The following is a 17530-nucleotide window of genomic DNA, read 5'->3' on the forward strand; positions in this document are numbered from 1 at the left end:
GTCAAAAAGAACATTTCAGATATCCGCAACTACGTTCTTCCTATAGGACAAATGACGTCACTTTTGCCATTCATGTGTATGGGGTTTGTCATTACAGATATCTACAATTCAGTTGCGGATATCGGCTATGTGAATTACGGATATCTGTAACTGAATTACGACTATTCCTACTTCCAGTTTGAGATATCTTCAACGTCATTTTGCCTAGTCAAAACTTCATTTAAGATATCTGAAAAGGGATATGTAGATAACTTTAATTGAGGTGAATTAAATATATCTTGAACTGGAATTATGACTAGTCAAAATGACGTTGTAGATATCTCAAACTGGAATTAGTACTAGTCGTAATTTAGTTACAGATATCCGTAATTCACATAGCGGATATCTGCAACTGAATTGTAGATATCTGTAATGACAAACCCCATACACATGAATGTCAAAAGTGACGTCATTTGTCCTAGGAAGAATGTAGGTGCGGATATCTGAAATAACAATTATGGATAGGAAGAACGTAGTTGTGGATATCTGAAATGTTCTTTTTGACTAGGCAAAACTGAATTACAGATATGTGCGACACATAGCAGCAGCGTTGGTGACGTCCAGAGGATCCAGCAGCACGGTCACGGTCAGCGAGGTGCAGGAAGCTCCGGGCCTGCTCAGCGTCACGCCGATACCGTCTGTTTATGTTCCTGGGGGAAGTTACACAGAGCTGGACTCGGAGCTATCAACCTGACAAAACAGAATCAAAGTGAAAAAGCACTTAATGCTGCAGCTGCTGCAGCTGCAGGTCAGGAGAGAATCACACAGCGAGTTGCTCCGATTCGTCTCAGTCTCAGTGATGAATAAACGATGTGAAGACTTTTGTTGTGTCTTCAAACTCTGCAGGTGAAATCCAAACTGTCTGGTTTCATGTAGAAATGACGTCCCGTCGTTGGTTATTGATCCACTGGAGAAAAATAATGTCAGTGTTGTGTTCATGATCCACACAACACTGTAGGAAAACACAGTGGACAGCTATTCATTGGAGGATTTGCACCTGTTTCTAGTGATTTGTATTTATTCTACAAAGAGTTTACGGCAGAGCTGCAACCGAGGACATTTGAAATTATTGAAGTTATTTATTGTAAAACAGTAAAATGTTGCAACTCCAAACCAGATTTGTCACAAATGTTTGGATCATTACAAAAAATGTGTTTATACTAAGGATGCACGATAACCGATAACTTCCTGCTTCTAACCGATGCAGATAACATTTTTAATCGTTTATATTCACACCTGAGGTTTAAAAAGTTTAAGATGTAGTGAGTAAAGATGAATTACACTACTGTAATCACAACAAAAACAGTTATGGCTCCTCAAAATCAACTGAAGTTATTGTTTCGCCTCAATTGTTTTGTTTAATTGAGGCTCTATTAAAGGTCCAGTGTATAATTATTGTCAAGGTTTATTGGCAACATCTGAATATACTACCCATGAATATATTTGTATAAGTGTATCGCTACAGTATAAAATAAAATGTGTTTGATTTCCGTAGCCTTATAACACCGTCACTTTGCAGACAGGAGGGGTTAGCGCGAGCAAGCGCTGTACTCTTGAATCTGAATGATGGATGTCACGGTTTTTCCCCCATTTTACACACTGGACCTTTAATCAAAAAATAAATATATACATATTATCGGACTTAACGGCGTATTTGGGTCAATATCCCATCTTGGTCAGGCCCCGGTTTTCACAGCAAACTGCTGAGATCACACACACACTTTGTATTGAAATGTTTCATTGAAAATTATATTGTATCAATTGTTATCCATATTTCATTGATATTTCAGATAAATAAATTGATTTTTTTTTCTATTTCATGTTGTATGGAGTACAGATTTGACATCTGAAGGTACAAATGGTTTGTCACTGGGGTTGTACCGTCTAGAGAACAAATTTGTACCATTTACAAGGGTACATTTGAGTTCCTTAGAGTGTTTAAGACTATTTTTGTACCCCAGGGTGCATAAATGTCCCCATGAGGTACTAACAGGAAGGGTATAAAAATGTTTCCATGTTAATGGGTACAATACGTGTACCTTTGAGGGTACTGCCCCAGTGACAAGCTGTTGGACCCTTAAAGGTACAAATTTTACACATTATTTCTGAGAGTGTACACACAAACAGACACTGACTTCCGTCAATGGGAGTAGTTAAAAGTTTCCAAAAACAGCAACATGTGGCTCTGCTGCTCAGGATCTGATGTAACAACTCTGTACATGACCAACACAAAAGAACACAAACTATCCCTTTACCTAAACTCCTGACCTGTGTCTGCAGGTTGTAGCTACTTCATGCTGCAGCTACGTGATTGGCTGGTTGGATAATTGCATGAATAATCAGGAATGCACCTTTAAAGCAGAAGTAAGTGATCCGGTGGTTTTGGCTAACTTCTTGTCAGCCGATGGAGTTAGCAGTCCCCGCCCTCGTCCCTACGTCACCACATTCACGCACATCCCTTGGCTGCACACAGAGAGGACCGCCCCTTTATGCCGTTCTCTCTCCTCATTGGATAAAGGTTGTAGGATACAAGGAAAGTTTTCTCCTCGGCTTACAGCAGAGCAGAGTGACTGACAGACCCGTGTTTCAGACCAAACACTGATTGCTGTCGGAAGATAGAACTATTTAAAACTTATATTAAAGGGATAGTAGCATTTTTTTTTAAGTGGGGTTGTATGATCTACAAATAGCCCCTAAGTACTTTAATTGCAGTAGAAGACTCTCTGCTCTCCTCCGGTTAGCAACGCCAGCCCATAATAGCCCTGCCCAGAGATTTACAACATACATTGTTGTGAGCGGCCTATTTTCGCAGCCTAAAAGAGGTTTTACGTGAAAAAAATACACAGTTCCATTGTTTCGCTATAATATCATTTTTTCCAGCCCTTCAAATTGCAGGAAAAACACAGTTTTTATTTGGACCTAACCAACTCACGTATCCCTCCGCCCAGGGTTAGCACCCGCCGATCAGCAGTTGGTTAGCTCCAAAAAAAAACTGTGTTTTTCCTGCACTTTGAAGGGCTGGAAAAAATTATATTATAGCGAACAATGGAACTGTGTATTTTCTTTTTCAGGTAAAACCTCTTTTAGGCCACGAAAATAGGCCGCTTCTTTGGGTCCATTCACAACAATGTATGTTGTAAATCTCTGGGCAGGGCTATTATGGGCTGGCGTTGCTAACGGGAAGAGTGCAGAGAGTCTTCTACTGCAATTAAAGTACTTAGGGGCTATTTGTAGATCATACAACCCCACTTTAAAAAAAATGATACTATCCCTTTAACGCAAACATTCCGCCTACTTCTGCTTTAATTTAACAGACAGAGAAGTCAGAATAAAGAATAATAATAAACTGACACAGTGGCCTCAGTCAGTCTGGTACACACTGTCCGACCGGCCGCCGCTGTCGTCAGAGCAACACGCGGGGGGGTCGACCCCCTCCTACGGGTCAGATACAGAGTCCAGACAGAAAACACTAAATCTGTGTCACGTCAGTGGGAGCTGAAGTGCGTACGGTCTGACTCTGATGGCTCTACCTTCTGCATGTGCAGCGAGTCTGAGGGCGGGAGGGAGGCCAGCTTCCCAGGGCTCCGACAGGAAGTCCAGGTTGCAAACCGCCGTGGCCGCGCGGCGCTGACCAAGACGTGCGTTAAGAGGCCGGTGCTGTTATGTAACTGTAACAACCGACTGGATGATGGCTTTGGTGATCCTGTTGGAAAATGCGCTGCGCTGCTGGCCCCAGGACAGACAGGTGGGAGGATGAATGTTGGAAACAGTAGCTGAAAAAGATTTTTCAGGTCAAAATCTGGAACATGTTCATATAAATAAAATAAATGTGTTCTGCTCCTCGCTATCACTCAAATCTAACTGAAAGCTTTTACATTGAGCGGCGCAAATAGATTCAATCTTTGTCTACGCCTGTGTTTTGTAATACGGCATGATTGTTTTTAGGATAAACAGGGGGGAAATCCAGACAGTCGCTCTATCATTCACTGCAGACCATACAAAGAAAATCAGATTATGTTTTTAGTTTTAATGCAGAAATCTTCTCTCTCTCTCTTTCTTTACATTTTTGCAAACAGCAGCGACAGTCGGACTGAGATGAAGGAAAGAGTTTGATCTTAGTAAAGCAAGAGCGTTAAAACAGTGGGTTTATCCTGTTGGTGTCATGTAAGGACACAGGAGTGTCTGGCTGACAGGAGCACAAAATGTGTTCAATCTTATGTCGGTGCCATATGAGAAATGAAGTATTTCATGATAATTTCAGTTCATGATTGAGTATATTTTGGATTTGATATTAATTTCATGATTTTAATTGCATTTAAAGCAGAAGTAAGCGATCCGGTCGTTTTGGCTAATGCTGCGTTCTAGGCAGGCTTTTGAAACCGTAAATTACAGCTTCAAGTCACAACTTACGGCTTTGTAGCGTTACAGGCAACCCGCAACTCGCGTTTCTCCGACCTGTTTTACCTGTGAAAGTCACTATAACGGCCACTCGTAACTTCCAACCCGTGAACTCGTACCAGATCGAACTGGTACGACTTCACAGGTCGGAAAAACACGAGTTACGGGTTGCCTTGAACGCACCATAACTTCTTGTCAGCCGACGTAGTTAGCAGCCCCCGCCCTCGTCATGGATCTATTGGTCCTCGTCCCTGCATACACAGCCCTGCATGCCGTTCTCTCTCCTCATTGGATAAAACTTGTAGGATACGAGAAAAGTTTTCTCCTCGGCTCAGAGCAGAGCAGAGTGACTGACAGACCCGTGTTTCGGTCCAAACACTCTATGTAAGTGATTGCTGTCGGAAGATATAACTATTTAAGACTTAGATTAACACAAATATATCGCTTACTTCTGCTTTAAATAATTTATATTGATAACATCAACTGAGAGAATGAACTCTGTGTCAAAGTCCTCCCAACATATTAGACATTCTGGGGGCCCCCTCTTGGAGGCGTAAAATGGTTTAGTCCGCCCATAGACAGCGGCCGGCGACAAGTGTAACGTCACTGAGCCCAGATTGAATGAGGCTTTCATCATGCCGCCCAAAAAACAGAAATCGGGGTATCAGAAAAAGAAAAGGCGGAAAGAAAAAGAAAGAAGGCAGAATTAGGGGAAGCAACTGTTAAAGGGATATTTAACATATCAACATTTTGGCAAATTGGCCCAATGCCATGATCCCTATATGTTGTTTACGGACGAGAGTTTTGCTATATCTAATTTTTCATGTTACTCTATCGCCGTTTAGACTAATCTGATGTTTGTAAAGTCTATAAAACCAATGATTGGACAAAACATTACTATTTATGTGTGCACGTTTTTGTAATTAGTCATGGTTATCATAGATTAGCCGGGCTAACGGTTAGCTACCTGTTTAACTTTAATAACTCAGTGACTCAATAAACGCTCCATGAAAAAATATTTTCTCCAGCGGATATCTGAGTTACAACATGACTGAGCTAATTGGAGTAGTTTCATGTCGTGTCCGACAATGGGAGGGTTTTAACAGCTGACATCCTGGTGTTAGCTTAGCTACCGCCGTTAGCTTAGCTACTGTTAGCTGTCCCTTTCAGCTGAGCCACTGATGCTTTCTAGACACTGTGATTCCCCCAAACTGAATAAATACAACACATAGCAACACAAAACACACACACACAGAAATAGTAATGTTTCTTCAATCATTTCAGATTTGTCTAAACGGTGATAGGAAAAATATGATATATAGCTAAACTCTTGTTCGTTACTATTGATCTCATTCAAAGGAAGTAGAATGTAAACAACAAGGCGATTCGGTCTATAAATGTACGTCAAAAACAACTCTGCGCTTCGTGCACTGGCATGGATAGAGATAGATAGATAGAGGGGCCCACTGACATTACGAGTGTACAGGGCCCAGAATTTGGTGCTACGCCCCTGACAAGAGAAGAAGTAAAATTTTTTAAAAAATGAATGTCTGTGCAAAAAAAAACTTCATGCAAATCATCCACTGGCTGTTATTTCTGGACTGACATCACACACAACACCAACACACACACTAACAAACTGCACAACAGCTCCACAATAACCATCACTAACACTCGACTGAAGCCAGCTGCGTGGCATTTACTGCACGTCTGTAAAAAAAAAAAAAAAAACGAGGCGAACTCCAGACTTCGCACTTATTCTCTGGCCGTTAATGTAATTCAGCTCCAAACACCGACACACTGCTGCTGCACCGATGGGATGGAGACAAAGAGCTGACACACAGCAATGACCTCATGCTGCAAAAACAACAACAATACACCAGAATACTATAAATATCCAGATCAGAGGAGCTGCAGCTTCTTTTAATCAGAGTGAAATGAGGCACAAGAACAGATCGAACACGTCCTGACCTGAACGTCCAGTCATCTGCAAAGAACTCACTTGTTTAACCCTTCAGAGTCTCTGTGGCCTTTTCGTCTGCATTTCGGTCTCTTTGTGTATTCATGTTTGTAAAACCTCAACCCTGTGATGCACAAGTCATTGACATCCTTTTTTGTCAGGGCAACCTGGACTTTCAGAAAATACTCATCCTCTAGTGGGGTCATATGAATGTAGAGAAGGCTATGATCGGAAAGATAAAAAACGGAAAATAAATTTGTTGGAAACACAGAAAATTATTTCCAATGTATTTATAGACACTATATAACTGTTCTTTGAGGTCTTGGGGATTAGAGGGAAAAGAATAAAGGCTCTAACTATGATACAAAATATTATTTTTAACATTATTTACAGAAATGCCCACTGGTCTGACATGAAAACAGTGCGTGTCTGCAGTGAGGCAGAGACAGACACACAGGCTTTTTTGTTTTGTTTCCTGCTGTGAACAAACTTTCTCCTTCTTGTCTTGGTTTTAGTTTGCATAAAATGTGTAAATGGTTAATCTACGCATTATTTATTGCATTTACGGCTGATTTTCATCTTGATGTAAATTAAGACACAGGTCTCCTGTTGGACACAGACGTTTGAGGCAGGACGACTCAGCTTCTGAGTGAGAAGCTACAGACTCACCAGTGACTCTTTGTAAAGGTTGAAGTGTCCTGCTTTCAATAAAGAATTACATCACTATCATTCAGCGTTCTGAAGATAGACACGAAAGAGTAAAACAATCCATCGCCGTATCGTACCAATCACAGATCAACTGTGATCAGTTGCACCACTATTTATATTTCAGTTTCCCTTCTTGAAGTTTTTTTGAGTTGGCAAATGTTACATAACAGATTTGGTTGGAATGCCCTTTAGTGGATGCAGGATGTAATAATAAGCTGGTATAGGTGAATATACTGTAATGAGCTAAAAAGACAAAAACAAAAAATTAAACCTCCTGTTGTCCTCCTGGGTCAAGGAAGGAAGGACGAAGCGAGCGATGGGAGGAAAGAAGGAAGGGTAAGATAGGTAAGGTAAGATAGATGAACAGATCGGTTCAGTTGGGTCAAAAGGGAAGGAAGAAGTAAGGGTGAAGGGAGGGAGGGAGGGAAGGAAGGAAGGGGAAAAGGGTTGTGGAAGGAAGGAAGGAAAAGGGAAGGAAAGAAATACAGAGGGAGGGAACAGATTGGGTCAATTAGATCAAAAGAGGAAGGAAGAAGTAGTAAGGACAAAGGAAACCAAGGAAGGAAGGACGGAAGGAAGGGAAAAAGGGAGGAAAGGAACAGATTAGGTCAAGGAAGGAAGCAGAAGGATGGACAAAGGACGGAAGGAAGGAAGGAAGGAAGGGATTATGGAAAGAAGGAGGGTTAAATATTTGGATATAATTTGTATAACATAAGAAGCATTAGAAATTCAAATCTGGTTTGGGGGGAGACTGACAGCCCTAATACAAGATTTTTTTCAAGCTTTTTTTAAAAAAGTACCACATTTTATATTTTCTCATTGACAATGTAAAGATGACAACTCCAGCTGACTCATATCCTAATATAAATGTTCCTGTTATATTATTCAGCCCTAATCTGGAAGATGAGATAAAGATAAAGTTCACTAAGAGAGTATTAAATATATGAAGTGAGACAGGCGGCTGCACGTTGGCCGGCGTGGCGTTCATGTGCTGTGGGACTCTTCAGCGTCTTCAGCAGCAGCTGTGATTTCAGATTGAGGTGTGTGTTAATTGTTACAAGGCCTCCTCCTCCTCCTCCTCCTCCTCCTCTCACATGTTTACCTCCTCTTCATTCCTCCGTGTTGCGGGCCGAGGTCACGTGACTCGGAGGAATTTACACTGGAATGAAGTCTGGATGTTCCATGTCTGGCTGAAACCAGGCTTTTCCAAAAAAAAAAAAACACAACAGAAAGAGAAACGTGAGATCAGATTTAGTCGTCGTGAGCTGTAGTGGAAAGAATCAAACATCAAGTCAAGTGCTGAGGAGCTCGTTATCAGAAATTAACGGAAAGTGAAACAATGCAGCATCAGGCACCAAACCTTCCAGTTTTATTCCTGTCTATATTCTGATGGTTTTTACAGAGGGGATTGTTGATATATTTATTCACAGCCTTATTTATACAACATTTTGTTCCTAAAAACATGGCGAAATTGGATTTTTTTAGGGCTGGTGAGACTATTTTCTCATTTACAGAGTGATAAAAAGATCCTCCTCTGTAAAAACTTCTGACTCTAATGGTTCAACAACATAAAACAAGAATTTTGAAAGTGGCTTTATCCATTGTTCAGATTTCGGTTCTGAAAATGTATATGCAAATTAGCGCATATTTCATCAGATATTGCCTCATTTACATAATAAAATTTGACAAAACTTGTAATACAAAAAATAACTGTCTTAATGTGAGTGATAAACTTGGGAAGTTTCATGGTGATATGTGTTATTAATAATTTTTTACCCTATTCACCTGTAGTGTCTCCCCTTAAAAGTAACAACATGTCAGCAACAGCAGTGTCGCTTCAGAGAAAGAAGCACAAGAGTTTGAACGTCTAACTATTATTTTCTGTGGATACAAAAAAAAAAAAAGGCTAATGAATCTGGCGAGGATGTGATTTGTGGAATATTCCATTGAATCCAACTCCGTCCATTGATTAGGAATGTATGACGTGTATTAGTCATGCAGTGTGTTTTATTTTTCCTGGCAGGGAGTCTCTCCACCGCGGCATTATCACTCTTCTCACAAACTGCTGTATCCGGTCTGTCTGAACTCCCCCTCAGGGAGCGAGAGGAGGAGGAGGGAGGGAGGGGGGAGGTGGGGGAGGAGGGGGGAGGTGGGGGAGAGAGGAGGCGCAGGTCCAATAGATAAGACCCGACAAAATGTAAACTACAAGCCATGAATGCATCTGCAAAGACATGTTTGGCTCTCGCAGTAAAAGAGTTTACAAGGAAGTTACGCAACCGAGCCTTAATGGAGGAGGAGGAGGAGGAGGAGGGAAGAAGAGGAGGAGGAGGAGGAGGAGAGAGGAGGAGGAGGAGGAGGGAAGAAGAGGAGGAGGAGGGAGAGGAGGAGGAGGAGGAGGGAGGAGGAAGAGGAGGAGGATGAGGAGGGAAGAAGAGAAGGAGGAGGAAGAGGAGAGAGAGGAGGAGGAGGAGGAAAGAGGAGGAGGAAGAAGAGGAGGGAGGAGGAGGGGAGAGGAAGAGGAGGAGAGAGGAGGAAGAGGAGGAGGAGGAGGAAGAGGAGAGGGAGGAGGAGGAGGAGGGAAGAAGAGGAGGAGGAGGAGAGAGGAGGAGGAAAGAGGAGGAGGAGGAGGGGGAGGAGGAAGAGGAGGAGGAGGAGGAGGGAAGAAGAGGAGGAAGAGGAGGGAGGAGTAAGAGGAGGAGGAGGAGGAGGGAGGAGGAGGAGGGAAGAGGAAGAAGGAGGAGGGGGAGGAGGAGGAGGGAGGAAGAGGAGGAGGAGGAGGAGGAAGAGGAGGAGGAGGAGAAGGAGGGAAGAGGAGGAGGAGAGAGGAGGAGGAAGAGGAGGAGGAGAGAGGAGGAGGAGGGAAGAAGAGGAGGGGGAGGAGGAGGAAGAGGAGAAGGAGGGAAGAGGAGGAGAGAGGAGGAGGAAGAGGAGGAGGGGAGAGGAGGAGGAAGAGGAGGAGGAGAGAGGAGGAAGAGGAGGAGGAGAGAGGAGGAGGAAGAGGAGGAGGAGGAGAGAGGAGGAGGAGGAGGAGGGAAGAAGAGGAGGAGGAGAGAGGAGGAGGAGGAGGGAAGAAGAGGAGGAGGAGAGAGGAGGAGGAAGAGGAGGAGGAAGAGGAGGAGGGGAGAGGAGGAGGAAGAGGAGGAGGAGAGAGGAGGAAGAGGAGGAGGAGAGAGGAGGAGGAAGAGGAGGAGGAGGAGAGAGGAGGAGGAGGAGGAGGAAGAAGAGGAGGAGGAGGAGAGGAGGAGGAGGAGGGAAGAAGAGGAGGAGGAGAGAGGAGGAGGAAGAGGAGGAGGGGGAAGAGGGAGGAGGAGGAGGAGGAGGAGGAGGAGGAGGAGGAGGAGGAGGAGGAGGAGGAGGAGGGAGTAGAGAGTGAGTGGTCCCACTAACTCACCTCCATCCACCTGTCTTGTTCCCAGTAGAGAAGCTGCTGCTGCTTCAGTCTGAGTCTCCATCAGTAACACGTTGCAGCTGTTTGACAAACCAAAGAAGGAAGGAAGGACAAAGGGAAAAAAGGAAGGAAGGACGAAGGGAAAAAAGGAAGGAAGGAAGGAGGGAAGGACGAAGGAAGGAAGGAAGGAAGGAAGGAAGGAAGGAAGGAAGGAAGGAAGGAAGGAAGGAAGGAAGGAAGGAAGGAAGGAAGGAAAAGAAGAAAGTAACGAAGGAAGTTAGGACAAAGGGAAAAAAGGAAGGGAGGCAGGAAGCAAGGATGAAGGGAAAGAAGGAAGGACGAAGGCAAAGAAGGAAGGACGAAGGGAAAAAAGGAAGGAGGGAAGGACGAAAGGATTGTGGAAAGAAAGATGGGAGGGAGGCAACAGATTGAGCCAATTAGATCAATACAAAAGAGGAAGGAAGAAGAAGGAAGGAAGGAAGGAAGGAAGGAAAGAAAAATGGAGGGAAGGAACAGATTAGGTCAAGGAAGGAAGCAGAAGGATGGGCGAAGGGAAGGAAGGAAGGAAGGAAGGAAGGAAGGAAGGAAGGAAGGAAGGAAGGAAGGAAGGAATGGAAAAATGATTGTGGAAAGAAGGAAGGAAAGAAGAAAGGGAACAGATCGGGTCAATCTGACCCAGAAGGAAACAGGAGGGTTAATTTATCCTCATTATTACATAATAAAATACAGTTCTCTTCTCTAGAATTGGAGGTAATTGTTTTCATCTTGAGGACCAGAGGTTTTTTGGGGGCTGCAGGGTTGAGTTTACTCTCGACGATGCTGCAGCAGCGAGTCGAGTCGAGTCGAGGCGAGGCGAGCGGAGCGGAGCGGCGGCCAACAGCAACAAAGTCTCTGGCTGCGTACGATGGAATAGATTAGCTTCAGCTTCAATAGCACCAAAACCTCTGAGTCTTCTTCATCAAAGATTTCCAGGAATATAAAAGAAAAATATTTGATTACGAAACAAGATTTAGACCAGATTTATGCCACACATGTTAACGACGCTCCTCTCAAATAAAAAACTCCCTCCCTGTTCTTTATGAGATAAATGTTGCTTTAAGAAAAGTGATAAATCGGTAATGACTGGTTTATTTATTAACGACTAAGGCTCTCTAAGTCGTTCCAGACCGACGCTGGAGCAATAACTGTTCATCATCAAAAAAAAAATCTAAAACACTTTAACAATGACAAGGTTAATCCAAAGAATTTGTTCTCAATTTATTCTAGACTTTATCATTTGTATATTTAATAATTGGTATAATTCATAAATTGTGTGATCCATCATCTGAGTGGAAAACAAGAGCAAAAATCTGAAAACACCTTCATCAATCTGACAACACACAAGCTGCAAACACTCACAACAACGCAACACAACCAAACACACACACACACACACACAGCAAAGCAACACAGACGACGACCAGTGAGAAATATTGATAGTGTGTTAATAACAACAATGTGAGAGCAGATGTTGGGCCTCAGTGTTTCAGGTATAAACAACATTGTTGAACAACACTGTGGAGCATCCATCTCCAATAACAACCGGCCAGATGTGCACAGGTGGAGAAATGACTCTTCCTTTATTTTCACATTCCTCGTGTCCTTTCCTTCCCGTCCACTGACGACCAATCAAACGCCTCGCTTCCAAAAAACAGGAAGTAAAAGCTCTAGTAGGAGGACTGCTGAAGCTCCGTTTAATGCCTGATACACCAGACACCAGGCTACGTTCAGTAACCACCACCATTTTAAAGTGATATGCCAAAAAAAAATGTTCGTGTCTTGCCTCACTCCCGAGTCCATGACCAGCAGATAGACACCATCCTTTCGACTGTGCGTGCAGTAACAAGGGAGATATGGGCAGAGCTGGCGCACCGCTAATTAGCTTAGCTCAAACACTGGAAGTGTATGGGTATTGTTAGCCTGCCTCCTACCCGAGCCGAAAGCAGCAGTCAGAAGCTGATTTCATTTTAGCTCTAAACTCTGTAAATATATCACTTTATCAACATTTCAAACATTTTTAGGGGAGAAAGTAGCCGTTTAGATCAGCAGTGTGTCGTTAATTTGTCTAAATACCAGCTGTTTACAATTTTGTTCGGACGAATTCGGCGCTACTACTATAAAACACCCGTTGCCCTTTACATACAGAAGTGCTTTTACTTTGAAATAGGAAGCTAACCTACCCTCGATGTAGCTAGCTTGAACCAAAATAAACCGTCTTAGCTTGAACCCTCCGTTTTGACCGATCTCGTCCCGTTAGCGGCATTTGACCGCTCAAGATGCCTTACCAGAGAGTTTTGTCAGCTCTGAGACGAAGATCGGCCCGCCGGTTTCCGTTTAGAGTTGCTGAAGAGTTTCTCTGATGACTTTAGGTGGAGGCAGGCTAACACTACCCATACACTTCCAGTGTTTGAGCTAAGCTAATTACGGCGATACGGCTCTATCTCCATGGTTACTGCACGCACAGTTGAAAGGATGGTGTCTATCTGCTGGTCATGGACTCGGGAGTGAGGCAAGACACGGAAAAAAAAAAAAATGTTAGTGTACCCCTTTAAAAACCATAAGACTTTTAAAACTGTTGTTTTCCACAACATCTGCACACAGGACTGATTAAAGGGATACTTCACCCAAAATCGATAATTCACCAATCATCTCCTCACCGTCATGCCAAGGAAGGGTTTGGAGAACTGCCAGAGTCATCAAAACGCTTTAGGAGTTGCAGGGGGGGTCCGGCTGGCAACAGGTTTTCATATAATGGCGGCGGATAGAGTTCACTTTTGAATCATCCAAAACACACACTATGAAACATCCAGATACCTCCATACTGCTCCTCCATACTGACCCAAGCTGTGACATGAGAAAGCTGTAGGATGGTGGGTTTACTACAAACAAGAAAAAGATCATTTTGGTCTTGTGGGGGGGGGGGTACTGTGGTTAAAATGGGTCAGTATCATGGTATATTCATAATTAATCTGAATTTTTATATAAATGCTTCTGAAGGGTTAAATCAACACATTTCACAAGCTCCAGGGAAAAATATGCAAAACTCTTCCCTCCAGTTCCTTTAATCAAGCTGCACGACATGAAAACACAACCCGACCTCTGGTGCTGCAGAACATGAGTTTCTTTCCCTCAACAAACTCAAACACAATCAAACTCCTAAAATACTCTATTTGTTCAAACAAAGTCAGCAACTCTTCTTCAGTTACATTACTGAAACAACTGGCACAACAACCGCTCCATCACAGTCCAGAACAACTTTGTGGACATGTTTACTTGGCCTCATCATCATCGCTCGACCTTTGTGGGGAACACGGTTTCTACACGTGCAGCGCTTCCACGCCAGCGCTGCCTTTTTGTTTTAACAGGAAAAACTTAGTGTTCATAACATAACAGCAAAGGTTGAAGGTTGTGAGCGGCCACGTTCAGCTCAACCAGCAGAGACGACGGCCCCAAATGAAACCTACCAATTACAGTCAGAAACAAAGCTGCTAAATGTGTACGCTGACTCTGCATACGCTCATGGTGTTCGCCATCTGTTTGGAGCAGACAAAACAAAGAACGACGACACCACAACAGGGAAATAATGCAGGAAAACGAAGAAACTTCTATTTGATGTATGTAAGTAAATAAACTTTATTTATATAGCACCCTTCGCAGATATAAAATAACAAAGGGCTTTACATTAAAGCAGAAGTAAGCGATCCGGTCGTTTTTAGCTAATGCTGCGTTCCAGGCAGGCTTTTGAAACCGTAAATTACAGCTTCAAGTCACAACTTACGACTTTGTAGCGTTCCAGGCAACCCACTCATGTTTTTCCGACCTGTTTTACCTGTGAAAGTCACTATAACGGCCACTCGTAACTTCCGACCCGTGAAGTCGCACCAGATCGAACTGGTACGACTTCACAGGTCGGAAAAACACGAGTTACGAGTTGCCTTGAACGCACCATAACTTCTTGTCAGCCGATGGAGTTAGCAGCCCCCGCCCTCGTCATGGATCTATTGGTCCTCGTCCCTACGTCACCACATTCAGGCGCATCCCTTGGCTGCACACACAGCCCTTCATGCCGTTCTCTCTCCTCATTGGATAAAACTTGTAGGATACGAGAAAAGTTTTCTCCTCGGCTCAGAGCAGAGCAGAGTGACTGACAGACCCGTGTTTCGGTCCAAACACTCTATGTAAGTGATTGCTGTGGGAAGATATAACTATTTAAGACTTATATTAACACAAAAATATCGCTTACTTCTGCTTTAAGAACAAAGTCACAAACAGAAAAACCACAATAAAAACCACACACCAGAATACAAATAAAATACATCAACATCAACGTCAGGTCAGTCAGCCAAAGGCCTGCCTGAATAAAAATTACGATGTCCATCCAATAATTATATAGCTACATATGGAATAAACACTACTGACAGCAATAATGAACAATAACCATGGTGCAGAATCAATAAATATGGATATTATTATAGGAGCTTCCAACAAATCTGCATATAATATAACATATAAATGTACTGCATTATGTAACATCTCTTTTGTTAGGCTAAATACCACACAACGGATGGTGCCCTCTATATTTACAGGCACAGTTACTTCAGGGTTTCTTTTGTTATAAATTACAGAAAAACACAGTTAGCTTTGGCGGCAGCGGCCATCAAATCAGAGAAAGAGAGAACTCGGATTTCATCAACAAAAATCAAAGGAAGAAGAAACAGATGTATCGCTCAGAGGCTGCTCGCTGTGACAGCACAGGATTAGCAGTAAAAACATTTTGTGCTGGCGGAGCCGTTGTTTTACTACAGAGACAGTGGTGCCACTAAAGGTATCGGCTATGTTTGGTAAACCCAGTCCAACTGCACAGGCTGCTCTTCGCTTTTCAGGACTTGTTGTGAAACTTATTTTAGTCGTAAGGCCACGTTAACAGCAGCAGCACACTGGTTTCTAGTTCACAGAGTTAGAAGTAACAGCCATTATCTACAGAAAGAAACATATGTCTGGTTATATGAGGTGAACTTTACATTGTATGTGGGTGCTCACATGTAAGCCGGATAAAAGTTGAACCCTTTTTTTTAAACTTCAAAATATTATCCCTGAATGTTTTTTTTGTGTGTGTTGTTGGGACTCTTGACTTTATATTCATTTACTGTATTTGGAAATATACCGGTACTCTTATCATTAAAGTCACACATATGCCGGACAGTCAGTTTGGATCAAAAGCCTAAGTAGAAATCTTAATACAGCACCAACAACTTTGGTATTATTGGACTATATCATGTCAAAAGAGCAACATCTATGTATTTATTCTTAAAAAATATCAGTTTTTGTTGGTATGTGACACACGGACAGTAAGAATTGTGTTATTTATTTGTTATAAACCCATGTGTAAAGCTGAAATACTGACACAAGGTCCTGGGACGGAACCAGAACCACTAAGAACCTGCACCTGACAATACAACACACGTGCACAGTTATCACAGGTGTGTAGCTAGCTTTCTTGTATTATTAATAACTAATCAAAGCAAACAGGAAGCACCTGAACACAGGTTACAGAGTTACAGAGCGGAGGGTCTGAATACTTTAGGAAATGAGAGATTCTGTTTTGAGTTTTAATATAATCACAAATATTTTTACTTAAAAGCTGATGAGTGATGATCACACTGAATGTACTGTAGGAAACAACCTGCCCACTGCTGGAGGAGCCCACCTGGTCGCCATGGTTGCCAAGTTAAGAAGCTTCATTACGACACTCAAAGACACAACTATTTACCTTTTCGACAGTACTTTAGGTCACTTTATGTTACAGTAGGCTACCCACGAGTGGAAAAGTTTAATAAAAGATGTTCTACTACTATCTAACCATTGCTAAACTGTCTTAGGTTTAATGAAAGAGCAACATAATAAACCAGCAAGATGGCGACAGGTGCATGGTGACTAGTTACTCACTGTTGGAGGCGGTCCGTCCGTTTTTCGGTCCATGCATCTGGGTTTATTTACGTTCCTTTACTCCCTCAGAGGTCCATGGGCCAGAAAAATCCCAAAAGATGTTTTCATAGTAATAGTCCATGGACATGTGAAGTCCATTGCAGACAATCCAAAAACAACACGCACCACTTTCCTCCGCATGGCGGCCATTCTCCTTCTTTCCCGGTTGCGCGTCTTCTTTTTCTTCTGGGATTTCTAGTGCTATTTCCCTCCTCAGGACGTTAGTCACACTTTATATTTTCATACAGAATCTCATATCGTCTTAGGGGGCTGTGAAAACGATTTAAACGATTGTCTGATGCTTCTGGCCGGTTGTTTCTGTAGTTAACTGGTTAAGCAACTGGGTCACTGCAAAAGGAGAATCGCTCTGGCAACGGTTACCTAGCTACGCGCTCGCTGCCTGCGGACTTCCGGTCTAATGTCGCCGCAGAAGAGTCGAGCTGCGGTTGAAAAGTCAAAATAATCTGTTTTCTTAACGATATTCAAAAGTAGAGTTCATATAAACACTAGGAAAAAAAAACAATTGAGATGTTTTGATAATTTGACTGCATTTCACTTATCTTCTTTTTTTTTTTTAACTAACTTTATTTACAACACAGTGATGATACTAGTCCCTTTTCTAACCACTGAAGTAAAACAAACAAAATTGAAATGTCAAAATAAGTTAAACATGAAAGAAAAATATAAAAAAGTATATATTTGATTATAAAATTATAATCAAATAGAGACTAATGTAGAAGAAATTTCACTTTTAGTCTTTCCCAAAGGGAGGGGATTCAGTCAAACAACATTTATGGATCTTCAGTATTTTGTTATGATGATGATGTTGTTAGTGATAAATTCTCTCTCCACTGGTTCTTCATGTTGACTCCTAACTGGACGGAGAATAAAGAGAATAAATTGATATTTATGGATTTGGGGCTCCACCAGTTGATCAGATGAAGATTTCCATCAGTTTGGGATCAGGTTGCAAACAGAAAGCAGCTGCTCTGTTGTTTTTACATTCACATGCT

At 42.5% G+C, this 17530-nt stretch overlaps 1 protein-coding gene across 1 annotated transcript in view; it reads right to left on the minus strand.

Annotated features, from left to right (window-relative positions):
• The window catches only part of pou2af2a (POU class 2 homeobox associating factor 2a), a 96856-nt gene extending 80183 nt beyond the window's left edge, over positions 1–16673 (minus strand). The window contains exon 1 of the mRNA XM_085794392.1: positions 16479–16673. The gene's annotated coding sequence lies outside the window, so the exon portion shown is untranslated. The remainder of the gene's footprint in view (positions 1–16478) is intronic.
• Between the last annotated feature and the right edge of the window lie 857 nt (positions 16674–17530).

The sequence above is a fragment of the Trachurus japonicus genome, chromosome 13 (assembly GCF_045865225.1).
Source record: "Trachurus japonicus isolate A0001 chromosome 13, Traja_1.0".
Classification (NCBI taxonomy): domain Eukaryota; kingdom Metazoa; phylum Chordata; class Actinopteri; order Carangiformes; family Carangidae; genus Trachurus; species Trachurus japonicus.